General features: G+C 38.0%; 1 long non-coding RNA gene across 2 annotated transcripts in view; it reads right to left on the bottom strand.

Annotated features, from left to right (window-relative positions):
- LOC149869002 (uncharacterized) overlaps nt 1-7,464 on the bottom strand; it is a 38,532-nt gene extending 31,068 nt beyond the window's left edge. For both annotated transcript variants that reach the window (XR_016441047.1, XR_016441048.1), the window contains exon 1: nt 7,270-7,464. This is a non-coding gene — a long non-coding RNA (uncharacterized LOC149869002). The remainder of the gene's footprint in view (nt 1-7,269) is intronic.
- Nucleotides 7,465-14,182: the final 6,718 nt, after the last annotated feature.

Below are 14,182 nucleotides of genomic sequence, written 5' to 3'. Positions count from 1 at the left end.
TGCAAGTGATATTATATCTTCAAGAAGAACAGCCAGAAGAGACATTAAGCTAAAGGAGAAAGAATAAGGAGAGAACAGGTGATATTGTACAAAAATGGACTATGACTATTTAGTCTGGAAAAAAAGAAGACTAAGAAGAAATATGCCCTAAGAAATTAAACAATGAAAGTGCTCTTACAACTGTGAATTCAAAATAGCCATTCTCCCTGAACAAAGTTTGGTTGGAAATCGAAACAAAATTGTTATTCATTCAACTTCTGCTACTATCCATGTCTCCCAAAATAAAACCATGCTCCACTCCACACTAACATGATATTATGTAAGTGTAACTCCTATTGGTTATAGTGGAGGTATGGCGGGGTAGGGAGCAACCTTTTTGGTATGTGTGCCACAGATTAAACCCCACACCCTCCCTGAATGCCATTTCAGTCCCCTTCCCTGCTTGACCTGCTGTTCTGCTTTCTGGTCTGCCCATTCCGTGATCTGCTCTGTGCAATACACAGAGGCTGCCTGTGAGCCCCCATGCTACAGTCAGTGGATTATAATATGGAGGTGGGCTATACCCACATGTCTAATGTGTTTTCAGTTTGTTGGTTGGTTGGATGTCTGCATATCCTATGATAGAATGGCCCAGACTTGTCACTGACCCCACCCTCACCCTGACTCCAGCAGTGGGGAGGGCAGAGCAGCAGCAGTTGGAGGTGCACCAATGCTGGGGGTGATGTCACTTCCATTTTTGCTGCCAAAATGCATATTGAGCAGCTAAAAGGAGGTGTCATATCTCCCCCAACAGAAATTAATCTCTGGGCACTCCTCCTATACTACTCCACCCTTCTCACTGCCAGAGCTGGAATTGGAGCTGCTTCAAGGAAGGGGCAAGGTGTGGGGGGAAGATGGGGACAAGGTGTGGGAAGATGAGGTGGTGCCCTAGCTCTGTTCCATTGCATGTCCCCCACTCCCTTGCTTAGGTAGCACTTGGGACTTGTGCTCTGCTCACCCACTCATTGTTAAGCTATTGGAATGGCCCAAAGTAGGATGGAGTTTCACTAGTGCAGGGAAGTCTACCTCACCTGTTTACATATGAGCAGCTTGCACAGTATGACAAAAAATAGATCTCCTTTATAACAGCAACCTTTGTCTACTACGACTTGCCTGTTCAGTAGAACGTACATGTGAAAATACATGTGAAAAATACCCTAACCATGGAGGAAAGAGATACAAACGCTCCTGAATTCTGTATCTTTGAGAAAAACGTACAATTTTCTAAGAGGAGATGCTCAGAATAATCACTTCAGACCACAATTGGTGCCAAAATACAGTGCAACTGTTGCAAGCGTTATGCAGCCACAGGCAGGAAAAGTCTTCACACAGCGTCCAGTCCTGAAGGTATCAGTGACAGAGCCCAGTATAAGAGTGACTTCAACCGAAGAACTGAACCGAAGCTCATTGCTTTAGGGAGACATCTGGGAAGACACTTTCCCCTCTTGTTAGTACCCCTGGGAGTACCTACACGAGACATTTACTGAGGAGTGCCAACTAGCTCTGCAGTAAACGTCTTGGCATTACATGTGCAGTGTATTAGGATGGAGTAAACTAATTAACTCCATCAAAGACAGGGATCCTGGTTTTCTCTGATTTAAAAAAAATCCCCAATTTTCCGTTAAAAAAAAGTAACCCCAACTCCACATTTTTTTCGTGAATTAAATGAAGCACCATGACATACATATCTATATATTAGTGGTTCAATAGTCCATTTAAATCATGGAAAAATGTGGAGTGGGGGTTGTTGTTTTTAAACTGAAAATTGGGGATTTTATGAAAAATTGGAGAAAATTGGGATCCCTCATCATAGGTTAGTATTTGTAAACACAAGAATTATCCTATGGTGGAGTTTTTTGCTCTGCAGCAACACATGTAGACACTGATGGGGCTGGCTGGAGCATGAGAGTGCTTCAGTGCAGGGGCCCCAGCCAGCCCCTCTGCAGCCTGTTGAGCTGAGGTGGAACAGCCCCAGACTGGCAGGATGAGACCCCAACCCCCTACCAGCTGAGGCTGCTCCGACCTGGCTCAACATGCTGCAGTCCCAGGTGCACATTCAAATATGGTGCCCAGGAGCAATAAGCTCTGGCAAAACATGCACAGCAGTTTATTACTGCACATGAATTGCTGGTGTAGAAATACCCACTTATATTTACTTTGTTCCCCACTTCCTTGACCCAGTGCAGATTGTTTCCCTTATAGAAACACATACTCTTGCCTTGCAGATGTCCAAGTTCAGGTATTAAGGGTGTGCTGGATGAAAGAAAAAGTCGTCCCTACTTTCCCTGGTAGGCAGGGAGAAAATGAAAATAGAAAAAAATGAAAAGGGAAATATCTTGAAGGATAAATGTTCATTGGAAAAAAAAGTATACACACACACACACACACGTTTTCTTTTTAAAATATTAAAAAAGGGATGATTAATATTTAATATTAACTAGGTGAAAGGAAATACTGGGTGATGGAAAGGAAGGACATGAGAGAGATAAGAAAGTATTTGGGGGTAAAGGAGAAGACATGGGTAGTGGGGGAAGGGATAAGAGTACTGAAAATTATTCTTTTTTTAAATACTGGTAAATTTATGATACTAGCTTGTGATGCATATTACACTCCAAAAACAGCCTTTTGTTTATATGAGTAAATTTACATTTTATTGCCATCACTTAAGTCCTCTATGACCTTGAACTATAGACCTGGCTGATTTCTTGAATATGGTGGTTGGCAGACATCAGACTTTTGCCACTGGCAGAAAAAAAAATCCCTGTGTTGCTGTTTGACTACTTAGTTTAAGTATTATGCTAACATAGCAGAAGTGTTGGTCACATATTGCACAAAAGATGAGTATGGGCTAGAGTTCAGACAGTAGACAAAGCCTTCAGATCAAATTTCCTGGGAAGATGGAGAAATAATTTTGGTTCCTAACCTGTGATTAAAGTTTACTACCTCTGACAAAAACAATTGTATTTTTAAAGTGTAAGTTCTTTTGAAAAGGGAGCATATCTTTCTGTATGTTGTAAATTGCTGCATATTTTTACAGTACAGTTTTATCCTACTTTTTGTGTGGGAGGGAGATGCATGTTCTAACAGGATTTAGTATCTCCTTCTGCCCATGCTGTCTACTCCAATTACTTCAGATGCAATTTATCCAAAATTAAAGGATTGCATTTATTTCTTTTTTTCAGGGAAAAAAAGGGATAACTTGACACTTGATTTTAGTTTCTGCACAGTAGATTGTTTAAATCTACAAATACTCTGTGTGTGCCATATTTGTATGTAGTATCATTCTTCCATGTTTTGTTTCTTGTTTAGCCTTCAAATGCAGTATTTATCAGTCTGCAGACCAAAACTATGTGCATGCCATATCATTACTAGCTCAGGGGGAATCATTCGAACCAATGTAATTTACTCAATATTGGTCAGTTTGACTCCTGACCCTGGTCCCTTGACAGTGTATCCTTGGCAACCCTTGATGTGTATTAAGTCAGGATGTGCTTATTGGTCTCATCTGTGACAGCTTGCTAAAGGCTGCTTAACATAGCTTGGTCTTTTCAAAAGAAAATTAGAAATCCAATAATATATTGTATTCTGATCAAACTGGTATTTATATAAGCAGAGAAACTGTAACTTTTAAATTTACACCAAAACCCCAAGATGTATATATATATATCTGATTTCCAGGTTCAAAATGAAAAAAAAAGAAACGAACATAAAGATGAACTGAGTATAAAATGCTATGTGATTTTGTGGGACAGTAATCAGGAGAACAAAAACATGGAGAATACAGTCATCTTTTATTTTCAAAAATATTCTTCTTTATGAGGTTATATAAATCCTAATGTTCCAAATATATTTTCCTAACTCACAAGCAGAAGATGAATTAAATTCTACTTATAGGTATAACACTGCAAATTGACTTTAGTCAATGAGATTATGCTAATTTAAACCAGAAGCCTTTGGCCCACCTATCAAAAGCTATGGGACCAGGTCCTTAAATGCATCTTATCATTATGGTTGCACAAAACAGCTGCATAGTCAATTTAATGTGGTGCCTGGAGCTCTTTTTGTATGATGGGAACTTTTAGATAAAGCAAACCTGCTACACATCACCCTGGGTACGTCTACATGAAATGTTTACTGCAGAGCTGACTAAATTAGCTCCACAGTAAAATGTCAGCGCCTACATGTGCAGTGCTATTAGGGCGGAATAAACTAATTAACTTGGCCACAGGATAGTACTGCCATACATGAGTACTATCCTACAGCAGGGGTATTAACTCTGCTGCACTGCACATGTAGACGCTGCCGGGGCTGGCTGGGGCATGAAGGTGCCTGAGCGCAAGGGCTGCCAGCTAGCTCTTCACTGTAGCACCCTGGTGCCTCAGTCGGCCCCTCTACAGCATGTTGACCTGGGTTGGGGCAGCCCTGCATTGGCAGGTTGACACCTGGGTCCCCCTGCCAGCTGAGGCTGCTCAGCCATAGCTCAACTTGCTTTAGTCCCGGTTGCATGTGCTAATACAGCACCCAGGAGCAATACCACATCTGAATTGATTCAGGTGCATTAATTGTGTGCAACAGGCAACCTATCACCTGTTGTCCTACTTCAGCTTACATAAAAGGAAGATTATTTGAAGGGATCTTTCCCAAATTTCACACCATCTGTTAGGTAAAAATAAATAAATAAATAAAATAAGTTGCTTAAATGATTTTAGGGAAGCAATCCATAACGAAATGCTTTTTTTTCAGAATACTATTATAAAAGTTTATCAGGCAGAAAACAAGGATTTCTTTCCAAACACCACTGAGATTATCGATAAAAAAGATATGTCAAATTTAGAAATTGACTTAGATTTTCACTTCCATAATCAACAGTATGGTTTAAAAAAGCCTGGTTAAAATATAGTAATAGTGTTTTAATTTTATTTGACCAATTTTAATTCCAACATTTATCAGAAAGCATTAGAACATCACAGGAAAGAAAGTTTTTGAGAGCTGCAACATAGTTTTAATTTGGGTATGATGCAGCAGAGTATTTGTATTAGTAGGCAACCATCTAAATTGATCCTTCTTTTTCAAATTTTTGCCCATCATTAGCTAATATAAGCATTTTTGTTTCAACTATCTGTTGGCTCGTTCATTAAACACATTCTGATCCTCTTTCATTAAAGACATTCCAGTTCTACAATGACTGAGGCAATAATCCAACAGACATCAGTCCCATTCACTCTCATCCAGGATCCCATCCTAGGTCATGTATAAATGAAATGAGGGGCACATGTGCATGGCACTTTAAAGTGGGTTAAATGCTTTGCACCACTTTAATGGTGTTGGCATTTGCACACGTTGGTGGTGCATGCGTCCAGCTGCTGTAGCAAATTTGGTGGCCTAATGCATCAGCCCCAACTCACCGCAGCCCAGGGACTGCTCTACCCACCAGCAGCTCACCCTCCTTTCCCTGCCACCAGAGAGGCAGGTAAGTTTGGGTGTGTGCACAATACAAGGGTTTAAAGGGCCCTAAATTGAAGCAGTAATTTTAAAAACCCACTGCTTCTATTTAGGGCTCCTGTTTCATCTACACATGCCTTTAGATTGCAATCTAGCCCATGTACTAAATGAGACAGGGATCCTATGGAAAAACAGTATGTGATTATATAATTAAAAATTGTTAAACACTCAGGGTGGAGGGTATGAAATCAGAGGTTTCAGAAAACTTTACATTGCAATCTCATATGCCTAAAGGAAACTCACTGGAATTTTAAAGGAACAACTTGTTCTCATCTTAATACAGTAGGATAATTTTTTAAGTTGTGTATATATTTTAAGGGAGTGAACACCTCTGTATGCCAAGCTCATTACCACCATATTTTCCCAGTGTTACAGAATATATAATTTGAAACATCAGACCACAAAGCAGTATATTTATCTAAACATTGATTCCTTTGCCATGATGCATTTTAATGAGGTCATAGAAACTAATATAAAATATCACTACTATGATAACAGGCACTGTACCAAGAAGTGTATTATTACAATATCTTTTTTTTAAAGATTAATTTAGTCAAACTAGTTAATCCATAACATAATAGTTCACATGTTTTTGAATAATTATCTTAAGTTTCATAAAGAAGCCAAGGTTTGGAAAATAGCTCAAACTTTAACCTACTAAAAATAAACTGCACCCAGAGTCTGACACACAAAATGTTCTGATGCAGTGTGATATTTTGTGGAGGAAGAGACCTTTGGGGTAGAATGGGAAGTTAGACTTGGAATATATACATTGCAAATATATAATTTAATATATTAAAGACAGTTTGTGGCAGAAACTGAAAGGAACCATCAAGGTACACAATTGGAATTTTGTCTTTCCTTATCATCATTCTGCAAAATGTTTAACTTCATACTAAATGTTTGGCTTCATAATAATTAGGTCTGTGTTCACATGCAAACTTATGGGTAATGATGTTAGTAGTATGTTGCCTGGTTCAGTCACTAGTGAAATGAGTTGAAGGTCTCTCTGCTATTTCTTGGGCTATCAATGACAAATATATACTTTTGGAGAAAGCTACTAAGTTGGTATAAGTTGTCACTTTTTTATGGCAGCAAAGGAGGAATTGACAATTTTCACTTGCTGTGGATCTGCCTCATTGGATTCAGTGGGTACATGCAGATGTTACAGTTAGATTGACACGACTAGGGTTAGATCAATCTAACTGCTGATCTGCACAGATGTTTGGGATGGTTAGATTGGGGGAAAAAATGGTGAGCCCTATATAAATTAGTTCACCTGAGGAGGTGAATTAAGTTAGACTGGAAACAGGTTACTTTAATCAACCAAATATCTGTACACATTTGGAGCACAGCCCAGGGTCTGGGAAAGCCCAGCCACTTGCCGTAGCCCCTGGGGCTATACTCTACCTCCCCACCAGACTATTTTTAACTTCCCAATCCCCTTGTCCCTGGACGGACACCCCCCAACCCATGGACCTGCCAGGCTCTCTGCCCCAATCCTGCCAAATTCCGCTTTGCTTTGCCAATCCCACTTCCCACACACCTACTAGCTCCAACCTCCTGATCCCACCCACTGCTCTTCCCAACCTGACTTACTTAGACCAAGTCCCCAGCATGGCTTCCAGCACCAGTGAATGAGTGCACATGCTGTACCCAATCTACAGTTATATAGCTTAATATAAACAATGTGATTGTGGATCAAGTATGGTAAATGTGTGCACTTACCCAGTGAGATCAAGATCATGGTTACAATTAGGGATCCACCAAAATTGCAATTTTGTGGATTTCATGAAAATCAAGAAATCTGGCATTGTCCATGAAATGAGGGAGTGCCTGTGAAATCCACAAAAAAAAAAAGTAACTGAAAATAAACTGAAACTAATCCTTATGCTGCTGTGGGCAGCAGTTAGGGGACTGCCAGCACAAAAGGGAGCCCAAGATGGCTGCTGACTCTGCCCCTTGCTGCTGATTGGCTGGAATGGCTACTTGTCATGTGGTCCTGCCCCTGTCCATTACTTGGCAGCATGGGGGGAGCCAGGGCCACATGATGGACAGGCTTCGCAACCAATCAGTGGTGAGGGGCGGGATCACTAGGGCCCCTTGGTCAATCTGATGCATGTGGGGAGGGGGGGGGGAGGAGGGACTCAGCCCGATCAGTCTGCAAAAATTGTGGCTGGCCCAATGATCTCCCCATGAAATTGCCTCCTGGAGTTGGGTAGACCACTATTTATAATGTCTTAAATTAGTCCTGTGTGTTGTTTGTCCCTATTTTTTCTTCAAAGCTAAGTTAGATATTAATATATGACACTACTCCATTAGTTTCATAGTTTATGGTCTTACCTGACTTTTTTTTCATCTGCACTAGTAATTCTTTCAGTTCTTCCATAAAAAGGATAAATGAATTTTCACCCATATAAATAAAACAGAAACTGCATTATATATGCTACTTAACGAGCAGAACAAGAGAGAGTGAGGTTTCTCTGCAGACGTAGTCGCTCTTTTAAGCGCATCTCTCCCTAATTATATAAAATGTTAAATAAAGCATTATGGAACTTGAGTTTCTCTTCACTAATAGATCATGATTATAAACCAAGAAGAAACTTCTTGTAGTATTTCCTTTTAGTTATCAAGGCACAGATCCTATGACACCTTGCTTATTTGCTAAGTTTATGTATTAGAGTACTTCAGCTAGGCTTGTTGTGTGCATACTCTTTGTAGGACTGTGAAGTACAGTAACTGGATGCAAATATGCTATGTATGTGCACATGCTAGACTAAATGCTTAGTTGATTCCATCCCAAGGCACAATCCTCCTAGATAGCAATCCAAGAAAAAATAATAAAAAATCATCATCCTAACCCTACCGTTGCAAAACCTGTTCATTCCCTCTACTACAAACCTACCTATTTCCTGTTTTATCAGGTACAGTACTATTAAAACTGGGGACTGTTTACTGCTCTGTTAGGACAGTGCCAAGCACATTGGGTATCATAACAAATCAACATTGTTACGAGTGTTTAATGCATAACATATGAAAGAATGTGTCCTAGTTCTCTTTTTGTGTGGGGATTTGTAATATTTTATTATATGGTACTGAGGAAGACTATTTAGTCCACTGGTTGGTGTAAATGAGTTTTATAGTTGTATTTTATATAAAGGAAGATAGCATGGCAAACAGGAGAAAATTGTATATCATTCAGTAAATAGGAAATGTCAGCATGCAGATATTTTTGTTCATGCTGTATGTGTAAGTGTGTCTAACTGAATTTACAATAAAATAAAGAGTGCTTTTAGCAAGTCTAACTTGTCTAAGAAGATTGAACTAGTGAGATTACCCTTTCATCAACACACACACATTCTCTCTGTCTCACACACAGACACACATACAAAAACAAACTTGTAATGAGCGAGTACTTTATCAAGGCCTCTCTCCATCCTTCATTAAATGACAGAAAATTGCTCTTTGCTGAGTTTGTCAATGCAGCTTTCCCTCCCAGAAGCCCATTTGTTTCACATGCTAGCACAGAATATTGCAGGAATTTGCAGATTTTAAATGACAAATGTGTCGAAGTTTACTTGGTTCTGAACTATTCTTTTCTGAGCTTGACTATAAGGTACAGTAACTTCCATATCAGGCCTAGAGTTTTTATTATGCACTGCAGATCTTGCTATTTCAGTAATACAATAAGAGCGGGCTGTGCTCTTTCCCTAGTTGGCAAATATCTCTGATGCATACTTTATCTAAAAAAGATTTCCTCTCCTTAGGTAGTATGATATGTAGGGCCCTTTTAAAGTAAAAGCACAAACAAAACAGCAAATGTCCTTCAGTTCACCCTTTCTGTTCTTTATTGAATTTGTCATATTTTTTTAATTGCACTTACATGTAATGGCAGGGAAAGGTTGCTTTTTATGAGTTAAAATCTTAAGAGTTTGACACCATAAAGGGAAACAGCACCTTCCAGGAGGGGAGGAACTTAATAATAACAGCTACTGTGCTTCTTTGTTAGAGTGACTCTTTGATGTGTAGGATTTTAATCAATGTAAATTACTGGGTTTTGCTGCAATGTTATGTCAAAGATATAATGTACTACATTGTTTGTTTGTGCAGTTATTATTTATTCATATACAAATTTAGCCACACAACATATTTTTTCCTGAAATTCTGTTATAAATCTGAATGGTGTAGGTGTAGGTTTAAGAGTACTTGAGTGCATATTGTGTCCAGCTTTCTATAAAGGCATACCAGATCTCATTGCTACATTTACATATGCTATGAATTTCAATCCAAACAAATGGAGAAGAGTTTTAGGACACAGCCTGCAGCATGGCATGTCCTTTAATTGCCATTTACATAGCAGAGGAATCATTAATTTCTAATTCACCTATTATTCACTCTCTTTAGTATGCTATGTCAATGTCAGTTTTGGGGCAGTGAAATAAATGTAGTTTCTGCGTTGCTTCAGTACTGCTACCTTTGTAGGTTTCTTTTAATGTTTTTTTGACCTTAGCAGAACACTACTTGGACATAGGCAGCTTAGGGCTCTTGTTTAGATATGATTTATGGTGCTACATTAACCCTTCATTGACCTAGAAATGCCCTAATATTAAAACAGTTTGACACACAGAAAATCAAAAGCCCTTTTATTGGAAGTGCTATTGTCCGCATCATAAGTTTCCCCAATGTGATGCCACAGTTACACCATCAATTTCCTACTACTATTGAACACTGTATTGAAAAACTAATGGACAGAATCCTTTGTCATTTCTGTCCCAGTGACCAGCAAATAGCTCAGTGAAAGTCTTTCCCTTCATATCACTTCAGGCATTTCTAAATGGCACATCTAAGACACTAGCTTAGCATTTTATGAAAGAGACATATGGCCAGATCCTGCTGAGTGCCACGTCATTCCTTGTGTTTAGATGCTCAGTCAATTCCCATTAATTCCTCTTGGAGCTGAAAGTGCACAGTGCCTCACAGCATTAGGGCATCATGGAGGTGGGAATGAAACATTCATTTTCTGTACTTCTGCTTTTGTGTTATATCTTGAATTTTCCTGAAATTCATATTTTAAAAAGGAGGCAAGTGGGGGTTACTCTAATGAATTGTGTCAGATTGTTCCAAAAACCTACAGAGAAAATTGCTAATAGGTTTACATTAGATCTTTTCCCTATTGGAAATAAATATACTTTTACTGGGGGGGGGGTTGTGTATTATAGCTGTTGTGTTGTGACTGGCATATTTGGCATCTAAGACATCTGCATTTATAGTAACTACTTGTACTTGTGCAAAAATAGTTAGACACTCGTTTCCACCATGTTTCACGTTTTGGTTCATTCATGAATTGGATTTCTCAGCACTTTTTATTCGTATGTGGGGAAAAAAACATTGTAGGTGGGCATGACTATATCTTTCCATTTGGATATCAGTAAAAATGAAGAGGCCATGGTTCTGGTGATCTATTCTGGCACAGGATTTCTTGCAGAGTGTCTCAGTACAGGAGGTAACTGCCTTTACCACTAAGGTGGCTTTAGATCATTTTGACTTGTCTTGTTTAGCTTTGGCAAGTGGAAAAAATGTCATTTGGTCTACATGTAGTGGGCAGTCTACATAGGTAACCTTAGGAAACAGACTGTTTCACTTTTAAGACTGGAAAAAGAAGCTACTTGGAAACTAGTCCAGGAGATGTATCTATCTAACTGTGCTCCTCTTGCTCCTGTGTCTGGCTTTTTTGTGAATAAGAATGTATGCATTGATGCTGGCAGTCCTGCTTTCTTGAATGAATCATGGGGTTGGGCACAAAAGTATGCATTGGGGGGGCTGTTTAGTTGTTTCTGCTTTGCTCTGTTCATGTTGTAAAAGGCAGTGCCATCATTCCTTACTCTGAAACAATATCCCAAAATCCTGGAGACTGTGACAAACTTCCCTTCCTTACCTTCATCTTTTCTTTCTCTTTTTGTATTGCCAAGAAACTGTGATTCGACTGCCTGTCCAGTGTATATCTGGTATAACTACAGATTTCAGTGGTGTTAGACCAGTATGAGAATCAGGCTCTGCATGCAAGACAGTGAGTAGGAGGGAACGCGTGTATGTTCTAAATGTATATACATTTCCACAGTTGCAAAACTGGAGTAACTCTGTTGCTGTCCACTGACATATGCTAGGCTTTCCTTAATGCAACTGAATGCAAAATTGGGATCCATGTTTCTTCTACCCTGTCTCATCCTAGCAAAATAAATTTATCATTATCATGCTTCTGTGCTTGATTGTAATTTTGTATGAATTTGGCTAATACACTTTTGCGTGTGATATATATCAAAATCATTTGTTAGGATATCACCAAAAGCAAAAGTGTTTGCAATGAGGTTTTTTTAATGAAAAAAATATTTAGTTTTATCTCCTATTAATTTCTTGTAGGTTACCTTCACTTGTGTGTTCTGTAGCCCCACAATGTTGATATATTTCTAGGTTTTTACAATAGTTGGGATATTCAGTAAAATAAAAATGGACCCAAGACAGAATTCATGAGCTCTACACGGCTAGATGACCAGCTGTGTTGAATATTTGTATTCCACATGCTAATAAGGTGTCATAATTCAAAAAGTTATTGTAAAACATCCTTTTTGGTGTTTTTTATGTCTGTTTCAATCTTTTATAGTCCTACAGAAGACAGAAATATTTCTCATATATGTAGAAATACATACTGTAATATCAAATTCTGTGTTCTGTTTATTTGTCTTTCTAATTAAAACATTTCTGTATGTTGTTCTGATCAGAGGCTCTGTGTTTGTTACACATATACATAAAGAAAGACCAGGAGTAGATTTGAATCCTCAGGCATAAAATTTAAAATTGGCCCATGTCAGATGATAGGAACTCAAATGTAATTCTTATTGCACAGATGACAGCGGACTAATTAGTAATACTAGAGATTGTCACCCATGACCTTTAAGGTCACAAAGCAATGTACTTCCCCTTGTTTATTAGCTTAACACAAAGGAGTATTATGATAATCCACCTCTTTTTTTTTCCCTTGCTCTTCCTTTGAGTTTTGCCAATGCAACCTTTACAACAGATATTTACTAATACGTACCTGGGTATTAATATAGTTTGGTTCTACCTCTGAGCTTTGTTAAGAACACTGTTAACAAGATCTCGATGTCTTTAAATGACTCCTGCATAGTACTCTATACAAGCCTATAAATGTGCAAGTAAATGTGATTTCCTATCAGAATATTAACTATCTTTTATTCATTAAAGTAAGAAAAGGTCTCAGTTTACAGGTAAGGGTATTTATTTCTTTAGAAGTTAGGATTTAATTACTACCTCATTTGTCCTGTGAACAACATATTTTTGTTGTTGTACTGTACTAAACTGCCCTGGCTGTTTTATAAAGGCTGAGTATTTCACTAAGCTCTTGCAATATTGAAAGAATCTATATTCTGAGAATTTGAAAACATGTCAGCCCACCTAAATTACATATTGATCAGGTTTAATTGCATGCCACCCATCAGTATTAGGTTTGAAAATTCATAAAAGAGAAATAATGTACTCTTTGTGGATGATTACTTCTGGGGCATTTAAATGAATTCCATCACTTAACCCTGAGCTGAGACAGATTATTGAGCCTTGCAATCTACCTAGTCAAAGTCCAATGCAGTAGAACAGCTGTTTTCTAACTATCAGAGAACAGCAAAGAATAAACAATATAAATTTATATAGATTTTCTTTTAAGGAAAATAGCAAAGTAAAACATTAAAAGTAAACATACATTTTTCAATTGTTTCATGAATGTCTTTTCTCATTGTTTTGTTAGGTAAGCATTCATTTTTTTAATCCTCTCAGGTTCTAATCATCTTTCTATGCCATATGTAAATTCACATTATAATTATTTTACTGAAATACAGAGAATAATTGTAGGAACATTCTTTTCCATGAATACTCATTTTTAAAGGTTAATTTGTTTACATATCTGCAATGACTTATCTTTTTTGTTCAAAACTAGGTGGTTTTGGGGGGAGAGGGAGTTATTCATTTCCAAAGTTTTTGTAACAAGTGGTGTATATTCTTGGAATCTTGTTTCTTATGAAGGTCACATTAGCTGAGAATGTGAGTTTATCATTAGTTTGCAAGGTGTTCTTTACATTTAGAAATTATGCATCTTCGCATTGGGTATTTTTTGAGAGATTGTTCTTATGTATGTTTTTCTTTACAGATTATCAATACAGAGTAAAAAGGACCCGTTAAAATCATTGGGCTTACTTGGATAATAGTTTAAAAGCTACATTTTATTTAGACACTTTGAGGTAATAAATATCTGTGAGCATAATTAACTGTCTTTTGTCTAGGTTTGTTCTTTAGTAATGACTATTTAGAACCTTTAGTATTGTCTTCTCTTAATATTCATTCTCAGTTTGGCCTTGAAAATAATTTTAAGTGCTAAAATATGGCAAAACCTTTTTAAGTCAGGTGATCTTTTTTCCCCTTCATGTACTGTTAAATGGATGTCACCATGTAATGGAGCTTTCATGGTCAGTCCACAAAATACTTTATTCCATGCTGTGTGCGTTTAGAGTTCACCAGATGAACTCACATGACTTACCTAACAGATTTTCATGTTTGCTGGGTCAAACTGCAGTTT

The sequence above is a fragment of the Crocodylus siamensis genome, chromosome 3 (assembly GCF_052110815.1).
Source record: "Crocodylus siamensis isolate JL-2025a chromosome 3, ASM5211081v1, whole genome shotgun sequence".
Classification (NCBI taxonomy): Eukaryota; Metazoa; Chordata; order Crocodylia; family Crocodylidae; genus Crocodylus; species Crocodylus siamensis.
Note: the sequence above shows the minus strand (reverse complement) of the source record. Positions and strands in the feature narration are given on the sequence as shown.